The 24,308-nt window shown below is 43.5% G+C and overlaps 1 protein-coding gene across 2 annotated transcripts in view; it reads left to right on the forward strand.

The window, feature by feature from the left end:
- Positions 1–5,974: 5,974 nt before the first annotated feature.
- Positions 5,975–24,308, forward strand: part of ACO1 (aconitase 1) — a 364,042-nt gene continuing 345,708 nt past the window's right edge. The window contains exon 1 of one of the 2 annotated variants that reach the window (XM_085634885.1): positions 5,975–6,695. The gene's annotated coding sequence lies outside the window, so the exon portion shown is untranslated. The remainder of the gene's footprint in view (positions 6,696–24,308) is intronic. The other variant, XM_085634871.1, reaches the window with a different exon arrangement.

Below are 24,308 nucleotides of genomic sequence, written 5' to 3' on the forward strand. Positions count from 1 at the left end.
AAAAAGTTAGAAAACATACTACATAGAGGAAATCGACAACGGGGTAATGTAGGCTACAGTCACAGAGGACAACAGCTTCCAGGGTAGAGTCTGAAACATGCTGCCCAGCCACCAGAGGACCAGTGGCTTACCTTCTGGTTTGAGGGCAGAGCCCTATAAAGGGTTAGTGGCCACAGATAACTGTATTAGGCCACATTGACTGTTTCGATTTTCCTCCTTTGATGTTACAGTTTGCACGCATAATTCCATTCCCACAACTTTGTTGTTTTTCCCCTTTGTTGGTTCGCTCGGTATCCCTTCTTCTGCTTCCTTCTTCTGGCCCGTTTTTGATTTGGGACAGATATTGGTATTTTGCTTTCCTATTGTGTTTTTTTTACCTTGCCCCAGCTATCCCATTTTTTTTAAAACTGGGTTTCTTTTTCATTAACAGAGTAGACAGTTGCATTTCCTTTTACATGGTTTTTGGGACATCCGGCTCAAGTATATATGGAACAACTGCAACAGCACATATTTGGTTCCAACACATTTGCATCAGTATACATGTTAGTTTACGCTTTGTATACTAGGCACTTTGTTTGCGTCCTGGCCAGCAACGTATCTCGATCAGTGGTGGCTGTTATGTCTAGGGTCATCCCTGTGTATTATCTGTGTTGTGCTAGTGGCGGATTAGTCTGCTAACTTTGGGAGGTGGGGAGTAATGGGTGGGACAAAGTAAAAATACAGGTAGTAGTGTGTCTAACTAATGCGGCCCTCGATCCTGAGCATAACAGTTTAGTGTGCAGTTATTGACCTCAATCTTATGATTATTTGATATTAAAACTGTGGTGAGAGGTGCATACCCAACTCCGGATTCAGCAGTGCCTCTTCTATAGCTGTGTCTGGGTTAGCAAACCTCTTCCGACCCCTTCTGTGGTCCGACGTCTGTGTAGTACATCTGGCTGAACCGGCGATTTCGGATCTGCCGGCCAGGTGTGAGTAGAGTCATCTTCGTTCAAGGATTTGGCAGAGTCTGCATCGTGGTCCGAACTCTGTGCCTGGTCACGATTGCAGCTGCTATGTGAAGAGCCTCTCGTCGCTCCGCTGTTCCAAGTTGGGGACAGCCGCCTGTGGAGGAGGGCGGCCAGTTCTCCTGCCTCGGCCCCTATGGCTTTCCCTCCTATCCCGTGGGCCCCCTGATGCGCCTCCAGGCGAAGAGCGCCAGGTTTTAAGGCCGGTGCTTTCCAGCCAGTCCCAGGCATCTGATGGAGAAGTCGAAGAAACAGTTAGTGCCCTTCGCCACCACCCGGAGACTGGCCGGGAACAACAGGGAGTAGCGTATGTCCAGTTCAGGGAGGCGGCGTTTGCCCCTGTGCTGTGTAATCTGGAACTCCCATGGTCTGGAAATGTTTTATCCTAATTTCTTACAGTTTGCGTGCTTCTCTTAAGATGGTATCTCGATCTCAGAAGTTTAACAATCAAAACAGGAGTGGTCTGGGGTTAGCGCCTGGTGGCGGTCTGTGTGTAGGTACCCTGTGTGCATGCTCCATCCACCATGAAGTGAGGCGACCATGCATCTCACGGTAACAGGTCTCGCAGCCAGTTCTTCGTGTACGACACTGCATCTTGGCCATCCTCCGGGAGGCCCACCACTCTTATATTGTTCCGGCGTGAGCTGCCTTCTGTGTCTTCTAGTCTATATTCTAGAGTGTTCACACAATCAAGTAGATTTTGCAGAGTTGTAGTGCTTGCATGGGTGGTCGGCTGCAGGTCTGTCAATGCAAGCTTGTTGGTGCGTACTTTATTGGCTAGTTTGCAGTGGACTTCATGCAGGAGAGTGAAGTCAGAGGTTATTTTGATCTATTTTTGATTGCAGTGATGTACACGTTTGGTCAAGGGGGGCTTCGATTTTCTAAACAGCCTTCAGCCCTGTGTCCAGCTTGGCAGTTAGCGCTAGATGGGGTGCCTCATGTTCCGAGCTCCTCAGAATGTGGCATCTCACCCGCCCCCGGGCATGCTGCTGCAAACGGAGCGATAGCACACAGGCAACCCATGATCAGTTCGCCGACCCATGACCAGCTGTTGGGCGGTAGGCATGTAGGGGCCTCCCAATGGGAACTCCGATGGGGTTGGAGGCTGTTTAATTGGGTTGGCGGCACAAGTTTATCTGCCTCTGAAGTCGAGCAGTGGCGTCTCAGGCTGCTTTCTCACAGCACCTAGGATTCCTCTTCCCCGCCTCAGCGCGTGGGGTCGACTTCGTCCCTCCAAGGGCAGGTGGGCGTCCCCAGCACCAGCCAGCAGGTCAGCCAAGCTGGGCCGTGTGGGTGCGCCGCCTAGTGTCCAGGGTGATTTCAACGCTGCCTCAGGCCACTCGCTTCCACAAGTATCTTCTGTGGGCTGTGACTCTAACAGAAGGGAAGAGTGGGAGAAACCCCGTCCCAGCACTGCCCTGCGCCGGCTGGGGGAGTCGCCATTAACAGCATGGCAGATTGGGTGATGTTAGTTGGGGCTGTGAAGCACCTCTCCAGCGCTCCAGCGTCGTACAGGGGCCGTCGTCCCACTCGATTAAGCTCAGAGCTCCATGGACAGGTGTCCCGAGGAACTAAATTGGGGCTGCTGGCCGATGGTAGGGATCAGTGTTGGTTTAAGGATGCATTTTCCCCATGTGCAGAGGGCGTGGGTAGATGTCTTTCAATTGCTCCAAAGGGGAGCCTGCAGTAGATGAAGGTGACCCCGCATGGTTGTTTGGGGGCTGTTACTAGTTCAGTGGTGACTCTGTGGCCTCCCCTCTGGCCCGCCTCCCATGGTCTCTGTGTCTGTTGTTAGGAGCCATGGGACCTTAATCGCTGCAGGGCACAGGTCATTTGGGGGGGCCCAGGTTTCGCCCAGCACAGGGTGACCTACAGTTATCTCTTGGCAATGGCGCACGCGGCAGCTAGGCCTATGCCTTATCCGACCTCCAGGACCCTCTCCAGGCTGCCATTTTTTGTGAAATCAGGGCCCCAGATAGGGACAAGCATCTCCCCTACCTTCCACTCACCTCAGGACATCTCGGTCACTAGCCTCCTCAGAGCCAGAATATAGGTGGCCCCACACACTTAGTGCCCCCTTGTTCAGGGCGGGTTGCGGCAGTAGGATGTCCTGCACGATGATCAGCGCTCCAGAGACATCGATTGCTGTATTGTTAGTGAGGTCTGTGTGCTGCTACTGAATCAGGGCCTCTTCTCACCCAGCGTGGGTCTGGCCGCAGTGATCTCCAGAACCCTCTGCTTGCGTCCTAGACAAACCTAGGCCCAAACTGACTTCCAGGTTCCATCAGGGCCACGATTCGGGCGGAATCAGTGTGCCAGGAAGGGCCGCAAAATATCCTTGCAGCTGGTGCTGTACGACTCAACACGGCGGCATCACAATGCCGGTCGCCTCCCGTTCAGGCCGTAACAGTCGGCCGGTCGCTGCAGCTCTCCCCTCTCCTAATTCCACTGCTATCTTGGCAGCGTTTTAGGGGATAATAGGGGTAAAAGTGCAGAGCCTCGTTAGAGCACATCAGGCATCTTTTCTCGCTAGCCACGTCCCCCCTTGCCCCGGTTATCCCTTGATGTGTCTTGATCGACTAGGAACCTCTTTTTGAAATGTTTTCAGATCGCCCGTTTTTTGTCCGGTGACTAAGATTCAGCTGTCTATTGCAGTGGCACACTACTTGTCTTTGTTTCTCATGCATGTTTTAGGGTTTGCCTGGGGACTAGTTAAAGCAATACTTCAACTCCAACTGGGTAAGCCACCTCCAGTATTTATATTGTACTTACCAGTTATAAAAAATATTCTTCTGTTATCTGATACTCACTGTCTTCCGTTTATTTGCTTGACAGTGAGGCGTATTGTGTCTCTGTGATGCTGTGCCATCCAATATCTCCGAGTCCAGTCCAGGGCTTTTATCTTTTTTTTTTGCCCATTTCTTTATTGAGATTTTGGTAATAAAACAACAGCCACAGAATAAGATCTCGAATGGTACTCCATACTGCATAAATGGACAGAATTACATTAGGACCTAAACAAAACAAAATGAGCCAAAGATACAAAAGGAACAAAAAGAGCCAGCACGCCACAAGCCGAATAACTCCTTACACGATATCCCGTGCACAATGTTCATCCCACAGGCCTTCTATCAAATATCTTGCTGGAAACAATTGGCCAGTCCCACTCTAATCCCACATACCTTTTCCCCTTTTTACTAGAATCAGGTATTTCCTACTTACCTGGAATGTGATACAAGGCCACCTGGAAGGTCTTGGCTTTTTACTGCTGTGTGTTTTAGATTGCGCTTAAAATAAGCGCTCTCCTGGGGTGCAGGTGAACCCCACATTTCTAGATAACTGCTGTGGCATAGAAAAGTACGCTTCACCCAGGATCGCTCAAACTAGTGATGCTGGGATTAAAACTTGGATCTTTCTTCTCTCTACTAGACAGCAAATGCTTGCATGCTATGTTTCTGTTAGCTAGTCATAAAATGCTCTAAAGATTACAAAACAGTCTCAAACACCTTCTGAGAAAAACAAGGGGACTGACACTATGTTGGCGGGTTTGAAAGTGGATGTGTTGTAAATGTGTCAAAATAGATATAGAAACCAACCGCCCCATTTTGTTGCCAACTTCACCTAATGCTAGCTTATTAACCAACAACGCATTGCACCTTTGGACTTGTAGTTTTGCTTTAACCGTTGTACCTAAAATTACAGTGTTTTCAGATGTTCAATGTAATGAGTTGTGTACTTGTTCATAGACACCAACAATGCACGTGACACATTCAACCACTCTTTGCAGTTGTTACATGTAGTGTTTTCGCGCATTCTAAAAGCAAAACGGCATTCACCAGAGTGCAACTTATTCGCTGTAGTACAAGCATCTTTACTCCTAAAACATATTTAGTGATGGCTGACTGCTCAAATATATTATTGTGTTAAGTGTTTTCCTCTTTGATGAAATGGGCTCTCATGCATTTTGGGGCATGTGCAGTTATTTTAAGGTTGTGAGCAGCTGATCGACACTCAGAATTACAATATCCATGAGCAATAAGGATTTTCTTCGTAATAACCAAAGAGAAAAGCAGCAAAGCTCAAAGACATCTGGCAGATCTCCCAGCGAAATCAGGAGGGCATGCTCACAACTCTCCTTTTTCCAGCACCAAAGCATCACTCAACACCACCTCAGCACCACCTCAGTATCACTCAGCACCACCTCTATCTAGAGTTCATTCAGCACTTCCTGTACAAGCTACCTTTCCCTCTCTGTCTATTATGTGCAGCTCTCACCCCTATGTATTCACCATGTCACATAATTCCACTACACAAATACACCACACACCACAAAATTCCAACCCACACAATTCCACAACTGACAATTCCAATTCAACACACATAATTCCACTTCAAACCGCATCACCATTTACAATGTCAATAGCTATAACTAAAAAAAATGTGAGACCTATTGCATTGAAAATGCCTGTTAATCCTCGCTATAGGTAAAGTCTGCAATACTTAAATCTATATTTTGGGAGCACATTTTTTTTCATCTTAAAACTCAACCATTGTGCACATTTTGAGGCAGCCTATCTTTTACGGTGTGGAATGCAAAATTAAAATAACAACTAGCATTTTCACAGTTCTTTCTGTCACAGGCTTGGACCTTATAGCACTAATAAATGCATGCCACTATTTTCTACTACACCAACCAGGATTCAAGTCTGTGGCTCTCTGGGGACATACACAGACTTCTGCAGTTATCATATTACCCTATAGACGTTACAGATAATGTAAACTAGTGCATTTCCTACTGAAAGGTTCAACTTGCAGTTCTCTTTCATTTAAGGTGTTCGTTAGGTTATATGCAGTTACCGGAAAGTGAAACACCCACACAACCAGTCTAGAGTATATGTTATTTTCAGGAATGACTTTGACTACGCCCACGTCTCATTGACCCCGCCCTCACTCCTGCTCTCAGGATCACAGTTCCTATAAATTGTAATGCACTCCACTTAGACCGTTGCATATCCCACATATACCTTAGAACCCCTCCCCCCCATAACCAGTCGACCTCCGGAGATGCCGCGTATGATATATTCAATGCCAGTCGGGAACACATAGACCCACCCACTCTTCATCTTGTCACCCATGGCCAAAATCCCTGGACTCTGATCAGCCATTACACGCTCTGACCGCTTGGGGTCAGCCTTGCTCCGGGCTTCCAAGCTGCCGCGTCTTCCTGCAACCCATCCCTTTTTCACCACTCATCCAGAACCGCAGCAGCCTGGATTACCCGGCAGGAGACAGGCTGTCATCGCAGCCAAGCCCCGCCCCACCCCCTCCAAACTGTGCGGCACTCGCCTATTGTCGGAGGACTACCAGGACAGAGGCAAGTGAGCTTTCGCAGCCAATCATCACTTCGGAATTCTGTGCTGCGCATTGGGACTGGCTGAGATGCCGCTAATGATCCAATCCTAGGTCACCTTTCACGTTCCCAGGCCCTCCACAGCCAGCGATTTTCATCTGGGGGAATCGGTGGTTATACGACCCGGAAGTGCTGAAATTATCGACAAATGACATCCGTTAAAAGATCAACAACGGACAGTGGGCATTAGGCTGAATTCACGGCTGGTGACTCCAAACTGCAGCAAATTGTCACCTTTTATTGAACGGCATTCTCCCCAACAGCTGCAGTTGCGTCTGGTAGGTATAATAGCAGGTCAGCTGAGCAAGGTGGGAAGTAGTAGGTGCACTAGGGGCTAGGTGGTGGGTTTTTGGTGGTTGGCCTTTCACGTTATCGTCTTGACTGATTGAATGTCCGCACCTCCTTTTGCACTAGACTTGTTTGCAGTGGAAATGATGCGACTTCTGGCAGATGAGTCATGGGCCCCTGCTGCATTAGGCAGATGACATCTCCTTCCCGGCTCGCCCCCCACTGAGACTTGCCATAGGATTAGCTCTGTAGGTCGAAAATGTGCAGAAGGGTTTCCAATCTATGCATTGCCATCCCAGTCTTTTACCATTCGCTTGAAATGTGCACCCCTAATGGAATGCGTACCCTTAATAATACTACCCATTGTTCAAACCGCCAAGGGTCTGTTACTTTTGCTCATTGCTGGGTATATGATCATATGAGATCAGTGTTTGCATGCGCTTCCTTTTTTCAAACCGCTAGTATCATTTTTCTTAGATCTGAGTATTTTGACGCTCTTTTGAATCGCTTCTAATCGCGAATAAAGGTCATGTAGTGTATACCGTGGAATCAAGTTTAGTAAGTCTCAGAAATAACGAGTTTTTACATTCATTGCATATCAGCTTTTCAAATGCAAATTGTCTTATCTTGCGTCTAGTTGTGCTTACGTTTCTAAATAAAATCTCCTAATCAAATTGTGATTGGTAGCGTATACAACCCGTAGGATTGTAATTGGAAATCCTTATACCTCTTACTACTCTGGAAAAGGTGTTGAAACACTTTACGGCGAGTAGTCTAAACCCAAGGTTAGAGGCAAATATGTGGTAGTTTGCAATCTCTGCTTCCTTCTCCTAGTACCTTTTAGTTGTGTTAAGTTTGTTTGTGCTTTTGAGATCTCCGACATTTAATCTTGTGTTACGAATATGAATAGATTCATTGAAGTTGATTAGGAAAGGGATGATTTGACATGTTATTGGGAGTGATGGAGGCTTTCTTTTTTAGTGGGATGAATTCGTTTGAAGAGAGGGAAAGGGTTTGAAAGCATGTTTGGGAGTCCATAGTAGATGGAAATGTTTGGGGTGATTCGGAGAGTGGAGGGTATGGAAGAGGTGGAATTTGTTAATTTATAACTTAAAAAAAGGAATGTATACATTGATGCACATATTTGAATATATGCAGACACATACATATACTTAGTCACATCTCTATTCAAGACATGAACCTATATATAATATATCCATATGTACATACATATAATATTTACATGGCCAGACGTACACATGTTTTTTGTGCATAAATATACTTAGGCTGTTAAATCTATTACATTTTCTTGCTGTATAAACCGATGCATAAACCCATAGAGGTACTTATGTGTATGTACATATGTATGTGTGTATATAAATATACACAACCTGATTAACACAACTAAAAGAGAGCAATCATCTAATAGTTGTTATTGAGCCTAAATGAACATTCAACTCTTTATTCTGTAGGTGTCAAAACGTATAATGTACTTCAATTCCAAACTAAGTACTCTTAGATCACCTCTGATATGGGGGGGAAATTCTGTCTACGGCAAAGAATTTGAGTAAAGTGTCATTGTTTCCATGTACTTGATTTAAGTGTCAGATTATTGGATAATGACTCTACAGGTTTAAAGACTTATTAATACAATTATCTGACCTGCAGATCTAGTGACTTGAATAATCTACTTGACCTAACTGTAATGCGCTTTTCCTGAGTCTGTCTCAAATTGTGTGATCCTAGGCTAATACTTTATTTCAGTGAGTCACCCTTTTCATCATTATCATATTAGAGAGAACATTCAAATATGTGAGTTTGGCGTGTGTGTGTGTGTGTGTATATATATATATGTATGTATGTGTGTATATGTGTGTGTATGTATATATGTGTATATATCTGTCTTGTTTGATTTAATAGTCTTAAATTGTTGCCCGATGTTCAGTAAGAATCTAGGTCACATGCTCTCTGATTTTCCACTTGGTTCACAATTAACATTGTCACCAGGGCAGGAGTGTTTCTCGTTTCATGTTTAAAAACTTTTACTTTCAATAAATATATTACTAAAGCATTGCCACAATCATTCCACTGGCATGAAGTTTTACTGATAGAATTATATTGAACAAATGATAATGTATGGAAATCTTGTTTCAGCAAATATATGCTATTTGCTCTACACCAATTAAAGTGTTCTGATGTGTTTTGATCCTATTAAAATCTTTGTTTCCATCACACTTAACAAGCACAATAAATGTGCCTTCCTAACTACTGATATATTTTGAAATGTTTGAACACTTTATTTACAAGCTATTTAAATGTTTTGTTAAAAAAAGGTCATCCTGCAGTCTTTCATTTAATACTCCCTGTACAACAGCATGATTGACAAGACAGTTCACTTTACAAAATCCTCTATCTTTGTAGTCCGAGAAAGAAAACGCCAAATCTCCAGGATAAAATAAGCAACAATTTCTACGAAGACCTAAGCTGACATTTGACCTCTGTCTTTTGAATGCATAGCAGTGTGACAAAATAAAAGCAAGATTTAAAGGCATCTTTATTACTCATTCACTTTCTGATTGAACGGAACGCCTTTACTTTGCGAACTCAAGCTCTCTGCCAGACTGGGCCAGTAGACCTTTAAAAATAGCTTGCCATGATAAAATCTGACTCACCATTGCGAGTGGGCAAGTTGATTTTTCAAGGCCTGCTGTCATTCGATTTTAATAGGATGCATATGCTCCAGTATCTGTCTCTAAACTGGATGTATTGTACTCCTAATGTATATTGTACTGCAAGGACAAACTAAACCATAGACAGTGATGTCTGAATTACAGACCAGAATCTTTGAAATAGTATGTTGCTAGGTGCCATTGAATACTCAAAGTGATAATATTCTTGCTATTCCTTTAGGCTTTGCATTTGCTGCAATATAAAAAGCCCACCTTCAGATCAGAGGGAATCTGCCCGTGTTTCATTAGACACGATGTACTTACTCCGTGTCTTTAAGTAAGCAGCTTCTCCAGAATGGGATGCTCACTAATACTTCTGGCCACCACCTCATCCGTTCTGAGCTTTTGCCCTGTCTTTGTAGGATTCGTTTGACTTTTCTAGCCATAATGTTGAAAGTAGGGACAAATCTAATGCAAGTGTCTGTGTTACCCATGCTGCCAGGGGATTCATTGCGTTCAACAGCTCTTCACTCTGTCATTCCTAGTTGCAACACCATCTAATGTTTTCTTGGGTTTGAATATTTTGCATTTGTTTAGATATCAATTATAGTTGTATGCTTAATTAATTCATCTATTATTGGTTGCAAATCCCCTTTGTTTTTGGAGCATATTTCTTTGCTCACTGTGAAGCTGGGCTACTGGAGCATGATCCTGTAGACATGCGGAGTCAGGTTGTTTGGACCCATACCACTCTGTGCCCGCAGGGTCCCAGTATTCAGCGGTGCCATTGAAGCTTTGTGCACTATTTCTGCAGTAGGGGTCATCGTTTTTTGTGTGTTTACCTAAATTCTCCCATCAGAGTAGCCATATACCGCAAGATTTAAGCGTTTAGGTGACAATGGAGGACAGGAAATGCTGGTAGAGGCATTTTGTATTTTTCATCATGTCATGTTTTTCTCAAATTTGGGGATTCCTCCTATTGATCAGAGCATCTTTTAACAAGTCCTGTCCTCATTGAGTTCTGTGATGTCACTCACTTGTGCATTATTGTTTTGGGAATGTACTTTGGACCAAACGTGCAGGCATTGTTCAGATATTTACAGATCACAAGCTATCTGATTATTACGTTTGTTGTGCTGACATTGCCATTTTATTACTTTATCATTCAGAATGATGTGGTGTCCTGACATTGTGCCATAAATGTTTACACTTGGGGATTCAAAGTATCACATTATGACATAGTGCATTTTTTAGTTGGTTTAAAAATGTTTCAAGACGGCATCCATACAGTTTGTAACCACCAATACTTTAAATTTGTTAAAAAAATTGTTTTATGTCTACCACTGTTATGAGCAACTTATATTGTTTGAGTGGCTTACTTTCCTTGACTGGGATCCATGTGCATGCCGAAGCACGTTTTTACTTTTTGATATTGCATAGTGTTGTAATGCGGTTCCTTTAATGTGATAGAATATGGAACCCTGACACTGTTCTTTTGTTGTCCTGGAGAGACTGGTATTCGACTAATGCCAGTTGGAGCTTGGCTGGCAGGGAAAGATCACGTCTCTCCAGGCTGTTGCAAATAAACCTATTCAACTGTCAGAGGTGTTGTCTTGTGGTACTTAAAACACACAGCGTGAGCATTCACAGCAGGACTGGGAATGTGTGTTTACTTCACATATATTGTGATTGAAAGTTGTTCGGGTGTTGGGTGGTTTGACACCTGAACTTTTGTCACCTGTGCTCTTAGAAGGTTCAGTGGATCTCTGTTTATTGATACGTGTAAGATCTGTATACACATGCGCTGTTTTATTCATGGCAGAGAAGTGTTTTTAGGTCTCGCTTGAGCCAGCGCATGTGCTGCTCTGGCGAGACATTTAGTAAGTTGGTTTTCAAAGTGCTACCCACATGCTTTCTCCGGCCACCAGCTTGCTGTTACGCGCGCGTGACGTGCACAGCTGCCATCTGGCTTTATCACGTGAATCCGATTGCAATCACTTTCGCGGTGTGCGCGCACACACAACTCCCGGGCTTCTTTGCACCGCTCGCATGCTTGTTTTAATTGCAAAGGTTGTGATCTGAAAAATTGAGCCTATACACTACAAACAACACATTTATGTGTTACATTTTTAAAGCGCATAAAAAATAGTTTAAATGGATCAACTTGGCCCCGGATAGCAAAATATGAAAGCCAAGACAATTAATGTCATCACATTCTCCGGATACATTGACGCCACATTGGGTGTCCTCGCGAGGCAAACAATTTAGCTACAAAATGTCAATGGAAAAAAAAAAACGCCACTTGCAAACACACTGAAGAGAATTCACAACAAATTAAAAGGTACCATCTGGCAATTATGCTATTTAAGAAACCTGCTTCCGGCTCTCTGCTACGACAACCCATCTGAACTGCTCAAGGATTCCGCCCAGACATTAGAAGCTGCTCACAGCGCTCGCGCGGTGGTGCGCCACTTGGGTTCCTGGCTGGCGCCTGAGAGGAGCCTTTCGGCTGCGCGTGCCAAGTAATTGATAGCGCGACTCCAGGGTGGGAACAGCCTCCGAGTAACTCAGTATGTCTCGCTTTCCATGTTACCACTTCTCTCTTGCACTGTAAACCAAGAATAACCTGTATCGAGCACTGATGTCCATAGTTCTGAAGGGGATGTGGTCCGTCGCCTAGACTGCCGACTTTGGTGCTGGAAACCAGGGTTCGAGCCTCGGGGTTGCGTCCACATCCTGTGATTCTGGGCAAATCACTTAATCTCCCCGTGCCTGAATGTGTAATGTAAATACGGTGCTCGTGTAAATCGCTCCAATTCCTTTGGGTCGTGTTTACGCTATATAAATGTGCAAAAAAATAAATAAAAACAACGATTCAGAGTGTAATCTCCGAGTGCAAATGGCAGACCCCTGTTCTCAGACTGAAGCACTTTCCCCTTGCAGCTGCAACTTATCAAGGAGGAAAATCAACCTGTAGGGTCTGTTTTCTGCAGCCATAAATCAGCCTTAAGGGTTGAACAAATATGGTGTTCCCAGGGGAGAAGCATGTGGCGGCCACTGAGAAGATTGCGAACACCCGCAAAGTTGTACCTTTGCTTGGCTAATTTGTACCCCTACCATTTGGATGTGAAAAAGTCTCAGACACCCTAATACTTTCAGAGGGCACAGAGGGAGACCTTTCTCTACATAAAAAATACTTCCATGTGGAGAAAACAAAGCAAGTGTTGTATCTATACAAATGCCATTTAGGCAGTAATTTGGTTCAGTGGATCACATCGCACAAAATCAACGATAAAAGTACAGTGGAGTAGCAGTGTGCCTGGAAAATTACTTCTGATGCAGATTTCCTGGTGTTTGCTACGGGATCTTTATGAATCCCCAAAAAGACAGGCATCAATCTGAGCCATAGATTTCCACTTTTTTTAGTGGGCACACATTAGTCTAGAGGCAATGCATGATAATTGTGCTTTATATGAAACGTAGGCTTGCTACTATACTACCCTGCATGCTGTGCAGTGCAGTGATGCCACTAGATTGAAAATTGCCCCTGATGGCTCTACAAGATTCATGAGTGGGAATATGCTGAGTGAATATGTATACAGGTGTAACTTCCGACTATTTTCAAACCTGCCTTCATTTGTTAATGTATCATCCACCCTTTATGAAGCGATCAAATCCGAAGTTGATTTGGCTTTAATAGCCTTTTTCAAGGCTTTATTCTCCAACTAATTTGCTCCCAGTTAGCCATGTTTGTCTTGCTCAGCTTGTGGCTATTGTCATGACTGAACTGCATATCTTCGAATGTATGGCACGCCATAGTGTGGTTTTTGTAGTGCACCATCTTTATTCATCTTGAAGTTCTTTTGATAGCGTTTTCGGCCTTATCAACTGAGTCTTGGAATAATCCCATATTTAATCTCCATGACTGTCTCGGATTGCGCCTTTCAGCCATAGCCCATATCATCTCAATATGTGCGTGCTCTGTTAGTGCTAGCTCTGCGATGTTCGCTTCCTCTATATTACATATCAACCCTTGTGACATGAATGTATAATCACAGAAGGGAAATGCCACACTTTGAGTAGATGGTGTAGTTCTGATCCATTGGGTTAAGGATCCTCCATGTGTCTTCAAAACCCACATTCTGAATCTTTCCTTTTAGACATTGCACCCTCGGCGGCCCTGTCACCTGGCTTCTACCGAGTCAGGGTCTCACATATGTTTATGGCACCTCCCTGGATCACCTTCCCCCAGCTTGTTTGAACAACCTCCTCAAGAATGCCCTTCAAAAACGCGTCCAGCCCTGCCTTGGAGGTGTACACATTTATTAATGTCATGAACTAGCGAAGCAATTCGAGCTGTACACTCCAAAACCTACACACAGGGTACCACTCCTCATCTTAGTTTGCCCCTTGCAGGTGGCCATTATGGAGAATTGTAACCCATGCAGATTTTCACGATGCTGGCGTCCAGAACTGGTATTTTGCATATCTCAATTCAAATTGGTCCCTACATCACGGGTAGGTTTCCTTGAGGACAATAACATTCAGGTACCAGGCACCTGTGTACCTCCAGAGTCTACGTCTTTTAGTGGGGGAGTTTAATCCTTTTACATTGAAAGAAGAAAGCTTGAATGTGCCTGTTCATGCTTCTCTTTGTATGTCCGCACTTTTATGAGATCTCACACCTATCCATTTGCCACACCATTCCCACCTGTGGTCCCTTCCCCCATTACAACAACCCAAAATTCAGCCAAAAGGGCCTCATTCACTCCCAGGCTCAGGTTCCCCGCTGACCACCCAGGACTCCAAGATATTTTTCTGGCCCCTCTTGCTGTTATGATTCAAGTATCACACTACTTGCTATTTGGTGCTGCTGCATTCTGGGAATGTGGGTCCATCTGTAAAGTTCCTGGACCTTCTCTGAGGCGCTCAATGACTGTTAATCTTTTTTGTGCTTTAGGCGCCTCTGTCAACTTTGCTCTTTGCTTCGTCTCATCTGGCCTCCGTGTGAGAGTATCTGCGCCCCCTTGCCACTGCCTCAATGTTGTCATGCCATCGTTTGGTTCTGTTAGGCCAATGATCTTTCTTTCTCCAATGATCTGGTATGGACCAACTGATTTTTAAATTGAAATATTTAGCAAAATAGTGGGCCCCATTTGTAGGATATACACTAGGCTCAAAGAAAATCAGTTACCAGGCAAAAAGTGTGTTTTGCTTGGGAGTGTCATCACCACCCAATCCTGTTATAGGACTATGTTATGAGTAGGCCTGGGCGTAGTTCGCGAAGTAGCACTTCGCGAAGCTACACAAAGTGAAGTTCGCACTACGCGAGCTACGCGTAGCACTTCGCGAACTGCGTAGTACCTTGTTCGCACTGTGCCAGATGTCGTTTTCAATGATTGCACAGTGCGGACAAGCAACCGGCACTGTGCAATCATTGAAAATGGCATCTTGCACAGTGCGAGCTGTAGTTTTCTGCTGCTCGAGTAGATTTTTACTCGAGCTTCAGCTTTCTCAACGCGAACTGGTAGTTTCTCATCGCGAGCGGTCGCGAGCATACGCGACCACTCGCAATGAGAAACCTGACCTCCTCGCATTGGGAATCTCGCCGGGAGGTTTATTTTCCATGCTCGCGATCGCCAACTTGAAGTTGCTGATCGCGAACAAGGAAAATGTCTCGCCGGGATGTCATTTTGCTTGCTCGCGGTCGCCAACTTGACGCTGAGGACCGCGAGCAAGCAAAAAATTACCGCAGCACTACGCAACACTACTCTACGCGTGTTAGCACTGTGCTACGTGCAGTTCGCGTAGTGCGAAGTAGCGCAAACTACGCGAGCGTAGCGTAGTACTTTGCCCAGGCTTAGTTATGAGCCTTAGAACTATTAGGTATCCCTTATTTCTTGCTAACTCTGTTATTTTCTCTTTTTGCCACTAGAGGTGATCACTTATCAGAATGTGAGACAATCCCCTGGTAGAACATCTATTCGCTAACTCGTCCACCTCAACACGCCCTCACCTTCACGCCCCTTCACTCTATAACCAGGTGTTCATTTTCATCATTTTACCAGTAGTCTCTCTCCTGGTCTCCTCCACCAGACCCTTGTGCCCCTCTTTACCCCTAGCCTCTTTGACACCTTTTGTGCCCTCCTCCACTCCATTTCTTCAGCCCCCTCCTCTTTTGGACACTCGCATTCAGTGGTGGATTCCGCCAAATATTTTCTGTCCCATTTATTTTCATTCTTCCCCTTTTCTCTCCCTCCCATGTGTTCCCTTCACCAATTCAGCTCCCTCCTGATTTCTTTACATGCGCTTGTTTTTTCTTATCTCTGTCTTTTGTTATCTCTGTCTCTTTGCTCCTCTCCTCGATTTTTACCATTCCTCCCCTCTTTCAATAATGTCTCCATTGTCTCTTAACTCACTCCTCCTTACCCCTTACCGTCCCCACTCATTTCATCTCCCGTTGTACCTTCCCCTCTCACTCCTCCACATTTTGTACCATTCCCTCCTCAATCTTTGCCTTTGTGTGCATCTATCCTTGAGTCCCCCCACCCACACTCTCTTTTTTGCCTCCTCACTCAGCTTCTCAGCTCTTTTCTATATCTCTGTACCCTCTTCTATACCTCCCTCTCTTCTTTAGCTCTTTGTGGCTCTCCCTCCGCCACCCATTCTGTTACCACCTCCTCTGTGTTTATCCCACTTTATTTCTTTCTCGTTCTTCAGCCTTCTTTGCATGGCTAAACACTTATAAGGTACATGGTTTAGCCATGCAGACGGTGATGTTGTTGCACCAAGGATGTTGTGCTGCAAAACTAAATACTTATAAGGTCCCAAAAGCGAGAACTATTGGCTATGCCAATGCTTGTTAAAAGTCTTGCTAATACCATTGGTGTGTAATTTTTTGGGGAGTATTGTAATCGTGTAGGGAAGAGCCAGCTTTTGACTAGTGAATCGGAGTTTGTTCTCAGTGGATATTATTTTTGTGGGGGAAAGAATTACATGACTTAGCTGCCTGCACAGAGAAATATGTGTCACACATGTATTTTCTTTTTCCTTATAAGCTGCAAATTTGTGATGGGGTGCCAATGGAGAACTCTTAAGCTATTATAAATATGTGCTTGTGGTGTTACAATTACTATTAGTTTGGCAGCAGATTTTACAATTTTCTGCAATCTTTTTATGGTTGATAAAGGTGAGCCATGATATAGACCATTAGATAACCCTAGTTTTGATAGGATGAGAAATTGGTATTTAGGACCCTGTGGGCGGGGGGGGCGGGGGGGGGGGGGTGGGATCCTAGATGCAGGAAGATGCGTCACAGGGTTTTCATGGTAAAAAAAAACTTGATCTGGAAAACGTATCTACTTGGGCATTAGTTGGCTGCTTGGAGTCCATTATAATTTCAAAACATGTTACCTCATTGGATATTTTTTGCGAGTGCCCTAGATTGTCAGGCCAAGCACAAAGAGTGTCATAACGTTTCCAGTTGACATAGAGGAGTATTACAGTTTTGGAGGCATTCATTTTGAGGTTGCTCCATACCATCCACTGGTTAACGGCCTAGAGGCAAATTAATGTTTTGCAGTTTCCAATTTAAGAAGATTCTGTGTATTTATAGCAGATGAAGACAAAACATTGTTCAGTTCTGGTAATTATGTCATGTAGATGTTGAATGAGGGGTGAGATGATAGAGCCTTGAGGTACTTCTGGTTTTATGCTTTAGGGTTTGGATGTGAAACGAGGGGTGTGGGTCTACTATGAAGTTAAGATGAGATCCAAGTGAGTGCAGTACCCTCTATGCTGGCTTCCCCAAGTTTTAGGATTAGTGTGTAATGTTGTTCTTTGTCGAAGGGAGCTGGAAGGTCTAAAAGAAGTAGCACAGCAACCCCATGTTTTTAATTTATTCCCAGATGGAGATTAGGGCTGATATGGTGCCTTTTCCTGGACAGAATCTTATTTGGAAGTCAACATAGGGATTTGTTTTCGATGAATTGAGACCACTGAGTGTAGGCTGCTCTTTCTATGAGTTTGCTTAGGAATGGTCCTATTACAATAGTTCTGTAATTGTTGGGTTCTTGAAGGTCCAGATTTTGTTTTCTTTAATAATGGATGGGTGTATGTATACCTTTTTAAGTCCTCTAGGAAAATTCCTTTTGTTCAATCCGTAATCTTATAAAGTGCTACTACTCAAGGTGCTAAAGAGTTGTTGATTAGTGTTCCAACTGCAATTGCTGCTGGTGTTCTTAGCAGAATGTTTTTGAAGAGTTTTGAGGGGCAAGGGTTTAGAGGGGCAACTGGCTTGCTGTGTTTTTTGGGAGGTCCCAAAAATTCAGTTGATAGTCCGTTGAAGGAGTTCAGTCCGTTGAAGGAGTTCAGAGGCTGTGTTAACCTTCCACTGATTTGTTAAAGTGTTAGCTTTGTTAGTTTTATGTGCATGAAGTATTAATCATCCAACATGTTTGCTTTTGTTGTGTAACAAGTGGCCAGTTTGTGACAAAGTCCTGAGAAATGGGTTCCTTCGGTGCATTTGGGATTATGAAACTCTTGAGTATTTTAGAAAAATATTTATTGGGGATTTTTTGTGTGTGTGTGTGTGTGTGTGTGTATGTGTATATATATATATATATATATATATAAGTGTGTATATATACATATACACACCACAATTCCTCCGCAACGAGGAAAATAGGATCGCACTCCAGCGACTGTTGCTCAATATCCAATTTATTTTTTAGTCCTATTCATCCGCATTACACAGATCCAACCAACGCGTTTCGTCAACCTCCGTTGACTTGATCACGGTTGTTTGTGTTACGAAAACCTTCACATTTTAAACAAATCATTTCAAGGAAATGCTGTAACATCATTTCCTGTGAGTGACGGGGCATTCACCTGCAGCCTCCTGGGAGATGTAGTCCCATTACAAATGTACTCATTCCCTGCTGGTAGGCTTTAGCACAGGTAATTGGCTAATATTTTTCTCATTTCATTCATTATTGTACATACAGTGAATCATTATAAAAAACCAATCAACTATTAAACTTCACGTTATGTTATTTTTGCTTTTTTGTTACAAAATCAAACTTATTGTCCCTTCAAAAAAGTCTCTCCTTTGACTTGATATGAAAATTACCGCCCTCCAGTGGGCAATGTTCTAAAGTTTTCAGTTACTAGTAACCCTTTTCTTCCAAATTGTATTGATGTAATATTCTATTGTGCTGCTCGAGTTTGAAAGGCAGCCTTATCATCCCGATACTTCGGTCATATTTTGGGTCCTTTTCTCGTGCTCCAATTCTAGCTGTTTAGTAGATTCAAAAAGTGGTTCACTGTTCTATCATTACTGTGTTCGTTCTCAGTTTGTTAAAGATGTATGTAAAGTTCTTCAGACTGATTTAGACCATGAGGGGTCATGCTCCTAAAGTTTATAATATGACGTGATTCTTTCTGTCGAAGTAGTTTCTCCCGATTTCCTCCTCGTGCATTGATGGGTATTGTCTCAATTCCATAAAATTTTAGGGATTTCCAATCGCTGTTGTGGTGTAGTTCCATATGTTTGGCCACTGCATTGGCTTTATCTTTATTTTTTGTGGCGCGAATGTGTTAAAGAATTCTTTTCTTTAGTTCACATATGGTGCTTCCCACATATTTCAATTTACATGGGCACTCTATTATGTAGATCGTGTATTGGCTTTTACAAGGTATCGATTTTTTTCATTTGCCATTGTTTCACTTGTTGGTTTCGCGATCTGACACGCCTTGCAATTGTGGCATTTTATGAAACCTTTCTTCCTTAACCATGTTTCTTTTGCTTGGCTGATTTTGAAGTGGCTATGTACAAGCCGATCTTTGAAATTTTTTGCTCTTCGGTAAGTTATTACTGGTTGAGGTCCCATTTTCTCTCCCATAATGCTATCCAATTGCAAGATTTTCCAATTCTTTTTAATGATGCTCACAATTTCTTTAGATTCCTGAGAGAAATTCATTATCAGTCTTATTGGTTCCTCCTTTTGTTGTTTTTGATCATTTTTTTTGTAGTCAGACACTCATCTCGTGATTTGTTATTTGCTCTGTTCCAGCAGTTTTTTACTATGTTTATTGTATTTTCTCTTTACAAATCTCTTTATTGTTCCTGCATTATGTTTTCTCCATTCCTCTTCCTCACTACATATTATTCGGAGTCGGAGGAATTCCCCATACGGTATGCGGAATGCGGAATTCGCGCCGCAGCGAAGGGGTTAAAGTCTTCCAAGGGGCTTATTTTCTTTTCCTATGTTTTGGTGTCTTTTTGTCAGATTAATAGAACAGCTTCATGGAACCTGCAATAGAGCTTTTGAACTGAGTTTAGTGTCCTATTACAATAAACATCCAAGTGTCTAACGCATAACATTTATTATATGAGGTTTTATTAAGTGCTCTAATAACAAGTTGTCTTGGCGCTAGTTGAGTGAGCAAACTGGAGTGACGGATTAAGCAGAAAATTGAATTTAGTGAGATAAAAAGCCACATTTTAAGCTCTTTTATGAAGGTCAGAAGATTGGGAAAGGATTTAATGGAAAAAGAGAGAGTGTTCCAGACTTGGGAAGAACCCAGGATGAAACCACAACTGCTCCATTTCATTAGTCTGAAGCGAGGGACCAGCAAAAGTTTGAATGAGGCGGAACGTAGAAATCTAGATGAAAGGTAGAAAGAGAAAGTCAACTTCAGAAACTCAGGGCCCTGACCGGGCAGGGCTTTGTAAACTATACATTGCAATGTGTATATGATTCTAGCTCTGACAGGGAGTCAGTGAAGTTGCTAGATATTTGAGGAAAAATATTATTTTTTAAGTTTGCAGAGAACCCTGATGGCTGCATTCTACACGGTCTAACGTAATGAGGATGTTTAAGTAAAGACCATTGCACTAGTTGAGTTTCGACAAGGCCAAGGATGTAACCACAGTTTTCTGCAGGGGAGAGAAGGAATGTAGGGTAGAATCTTCCGAATAGTTTTGAGGGGATGGAAAGTGGCAGAAGTGACAGAATTGACCTGATTAGTGTATGACTGTTCAGTATTAAGAATAACTCCAAGATATCGAACTGATTTTGCTGGCGACGGAAGAGGACCAAGTTTAAAAGGCCACCAGAAGTAGGGTTGAGCTCTAAACAGTAACACCTCCGTTTTGGTGGAGTTCAGTTTAAGGCAGTTAGATGACATCCACATACTAACTGCCCTCCTGCAGTCACAAAATTTGGCAACCACAACTTGTTGCTCCAGGAATAGTGAGGCGACAATTTGTGTGCCATCCGCATATAATGGTAAGGCGAAACCAAATGAATTAATCCGATCTGCCAAAGGAGTGACATAGAGATTAAAGAGCTTTGGGTTGAGCAAGGACCCCTGTGGGACCGTGCACGGAAGAGAAAAGGAAGGTGAAGCAAGATCTCCAAGACGCACCAGTTGCTCTCGATCAGTAAGAAAAGATTTGAGCAGCTTCCAGGCAGATCCAAACAACCCAAGTGTGTCCAGACGATCAAGCAGAAGTCCATGATGAACAGTATCAAAGGCCGCAGAGAGATCAAGCAAAATCAGGGCAGCTCTGTCATACAGGATACAGCTTGTAACTTCCTTAGTAGCACAATATGCAGTGCTAAGATTAAATTCAAAGTTAGTCAACCCCACTGTGACTTTATATTGTTTGAACATGTGGGGATTGGCCCCTAAACGGTCAATTACACTCCTCAACATTCTTGGTAAGCCATCGCGTTTTGACCTTTATCAGCGTGTGGACAATAGTCACATAGGTAGGTCTTCATCAGGGCAAGTTTTGTATACTCCTGATGTGGTCATTAAACATAAACCATATTAAAAATCAAAAACTCTTATACTGGTCAATGCTTTTAATATAACCTGTGTTTTTTTTCTTCAGTACTTAACTTTTTTACCTTGAATGGACTTGGGTTCTCTAAAGAAAACATAGTAAAAAAGTTTTAAAAGAATTGAAGGTGTAGGAGTTACGAGTGAGAGATAGGGGTGGAGCATGAGGGTCTTGTTTTATGGCACTAAACTGTGCGATGGATGATAGGCGTGTAAGGTAGCCTTATTGGTTGTTTTTGGACTGAGTGATTTGTGTCCTTTTTTGCATGGAAACCGTGAGGTAGAGATGGGTGAGAATGTGTGTTATTTGTGTTGGCATTAGAAACATAGTAGATACATTTTGGGGTTTGGGGATGGGAGTTTGGCTATGTCTTAATAGTTTTATGGAGAAAGGTTTTGTGGGTTTGTTTTGGTTGGTTACTATTGTGTGATATTGGTGTAGTGACTTGAGATGGTAGGGTTTGAATGTGGTGGTGTTGAAGTTTTAGAGGAGTGGGTAAGGTTGGATGTTAAAGGAGAGTCTCTGGGGAGTGTGAAGGGTGATACACTGGGGTTAGAAGGTTTATTTGCTGAATGAGTAGGTGTAAGAGGTAGGTTTATTACTGGAGAGGAGTGTTCAAAGAGCGGCTTCCCGTGCTTTGGATGGCAAGAAGTGAGGGGTTGTGTAGGGAAAGGGTATGAAAGAATTCTGTTTATTTTTTTGTTAGTTTTATATAGCGCAAATTTGACCCGGTTCCCCAGCTTTGAGGCTGACCGCTCTAGCAGTTTATTTGGGTTGAGGGAGATGGCACGGACAGTACTTGGAGATGTTAAAGGGTAGTGGGAGGATTTAGTTAGAACAGGCATTTACAATGCAATAGGTCTTGCATTTGTTGGAGTTGGAGATATTAGCATTGTAAATGTGAATGGTTTTTTTTTTTTTTTTTTTTTTTTTTTTTTTCTTTGCAGTGGAGCAATTCTTTAAAGAAAGAAAATGCACACTATACCATATTATATGCTTTTATAGCAACTGTACAGTAAATCAATGGCTATGTTAACGTAAAGAAGTGTTAAATGAGGAAAACAAATACAAAAAAGGAATTTAAAATGTAGGATGGAATGTATAGCAGGTGGCAGGGACTACCTATTTAATAAAACTATAAGTGTTACTTAGAAGTGTTTAGCCATGCAACACTTGATGTTGTTGCACCAAAGATATTGTGCTGGATAACTAAACACTTATAAGGTCCCAAAGCCGAGACCTATTGGCTATGCCAATGCTTGTTTGTTTTAATATACTTAACAGAAAAATATGATTTTCACTGGCACTAAGAAAATATACCATTAGGTCTAATTTACTATAACCTGAACATATAGTTTAAACACAAATATGACTGCGAAAGTATAAATAAAAGAATGGGGAAGAAACGGTGCAAAAGTATTGTTCAATCAGCCCTGGCAGTGAAGTGCACTTATTTTTAGGCGATGCACATGATTGGCAAAATACTGTCACACACCCTGAGAGAGAGCTAAATTGGCTGGCCCATTGCCTGTGCTGTATGCAGTGACAGACGGGAGGAAAATGATAATGACAGCTGAATAGGACAGTCGATGAAGAGGGCTGACCGAAGTCTGTCTATGTACGCATTTGTTTATTTATTTAAATGAGGCTGGCGAAAACAACTAAAGCTGTTTGCGACATTACTTTTGTTTATTGGCGACAAACCATGTTACCCTACAGTAAAATGAGAATTTCAAGTGGGGAAAGAATAGGTATTTTAACCCTTTCTCTTCAGGGAAATCGCTCCTTCCAGCAAGGAAATGAAACCGCGTTGATTAAATCGATAGTGTTAGACTTGGAGGTCTCTAGTTGGCACAGGTATGCACTTGTGACAAATAAGGACCCTCGCCTCTACTCAGGGTAAGTGGGTACACTCCTAAAATAACCCCTGCTCACCCCCTTGGTAGCTTGGCACGAGCAGACAGGCTTATTTCAGAGGCAGTGTGTAAAGCATTTGTGAACACATACAGTAATCAACACTACAGATGGACACCACACAAGTTTTATATAAAAAATAAGTATTCTTTATATAGATTTACCACAAGACCATAAACGACAAAAGTCCACAGTACTGTTACTTTAAATGGTAGTTTTAGCTTAGTTCTCTTTAGTTCTTAAATGTGACACTTTAAGTCCATGTACCTTTTAGATACGACACGCAGGCCAACGAAAGTGTTGCAACGATGTTGATGCGATGAAAGTTTGGTGCAAACAAATAAAGACGTGAAGATCTTCCTGATGCGGCTCTCTTCTCCGATGTTGCGAGAGATCTCGGCTCCATGCGTCAGCTACAGCGGCGGCACCCTTGTCCAGTGATGCGACGACAGCGGTTTTGGCGGCGACACTCTTCTCCAGCGACGCAAGATGCTGCCGCTCGATGCGACCGTTACAGCGCCGACACCCTTGTTCAGAGATGCGACAGCAGCAGCTCCAACGGCGGCACGCTTCTCCGTGGATGCGAGGCGCTTTTCTTGATGCGGTGCAATGCGACCGCTACAGCGGCGTCATCCAAGATGCTGCGACGGCGACACGCTTCTTCCTCGATGCAAGACTCTTCTCTTGATGCGGTGTAATGCGTCGGCTACGATGTCTGCGACGGCGACACGCTTCTTTGGTGTTGCGGGGCGCTTCTCGTGATGCGGAGCAATGCGACAGCTACAGCGGCGACACCCTTGTTCAGTGATGCGACGGCGACATGCTTCTTCTCCGTGAGTCTCGCTTCCAGCTCTTTGCGACACGCAATCCCTCAGAAGGCCCAAACACAGCAGCAGGCACTTCCAAAGATCTCTGGGGAGCTGGTGGTTGAAGTCTGTTGTCCCTGAGACTTCAGCAGGAGGCAAGCTCTTTTCTAAGCCCTTGGAAATCCTTCACAAGTTGAGCAAAAGTACACACAAAGTTCCTTTCTCCTCTTTGGCAGTAGGCAACCCCTGCAGGCCAATCCCCCAGTTTCAGGGATAGTCTCTCCTCAGTTTCTTCTTGGTTCCTCTCCTCAGCAAAGGTTTCTTCTTGTTTCCCAAAGTGATCTGAATTCTTGGGATCAGGGT

This window comes from Triturus cristatus, chromosome 2_1 (assembly GCF_964204655.1).
Source record: "Triturus cristatus chromosome 2_1, aTriCri1.1, whole genome shotgun sequence".
Classification (NCBI taxonomy): domain Eukaryota; kingdom Metazoa; phylum Chordata; class Amphibia; order Caudata; family Salamandridae; genus Triturus; species Triturus cristatus.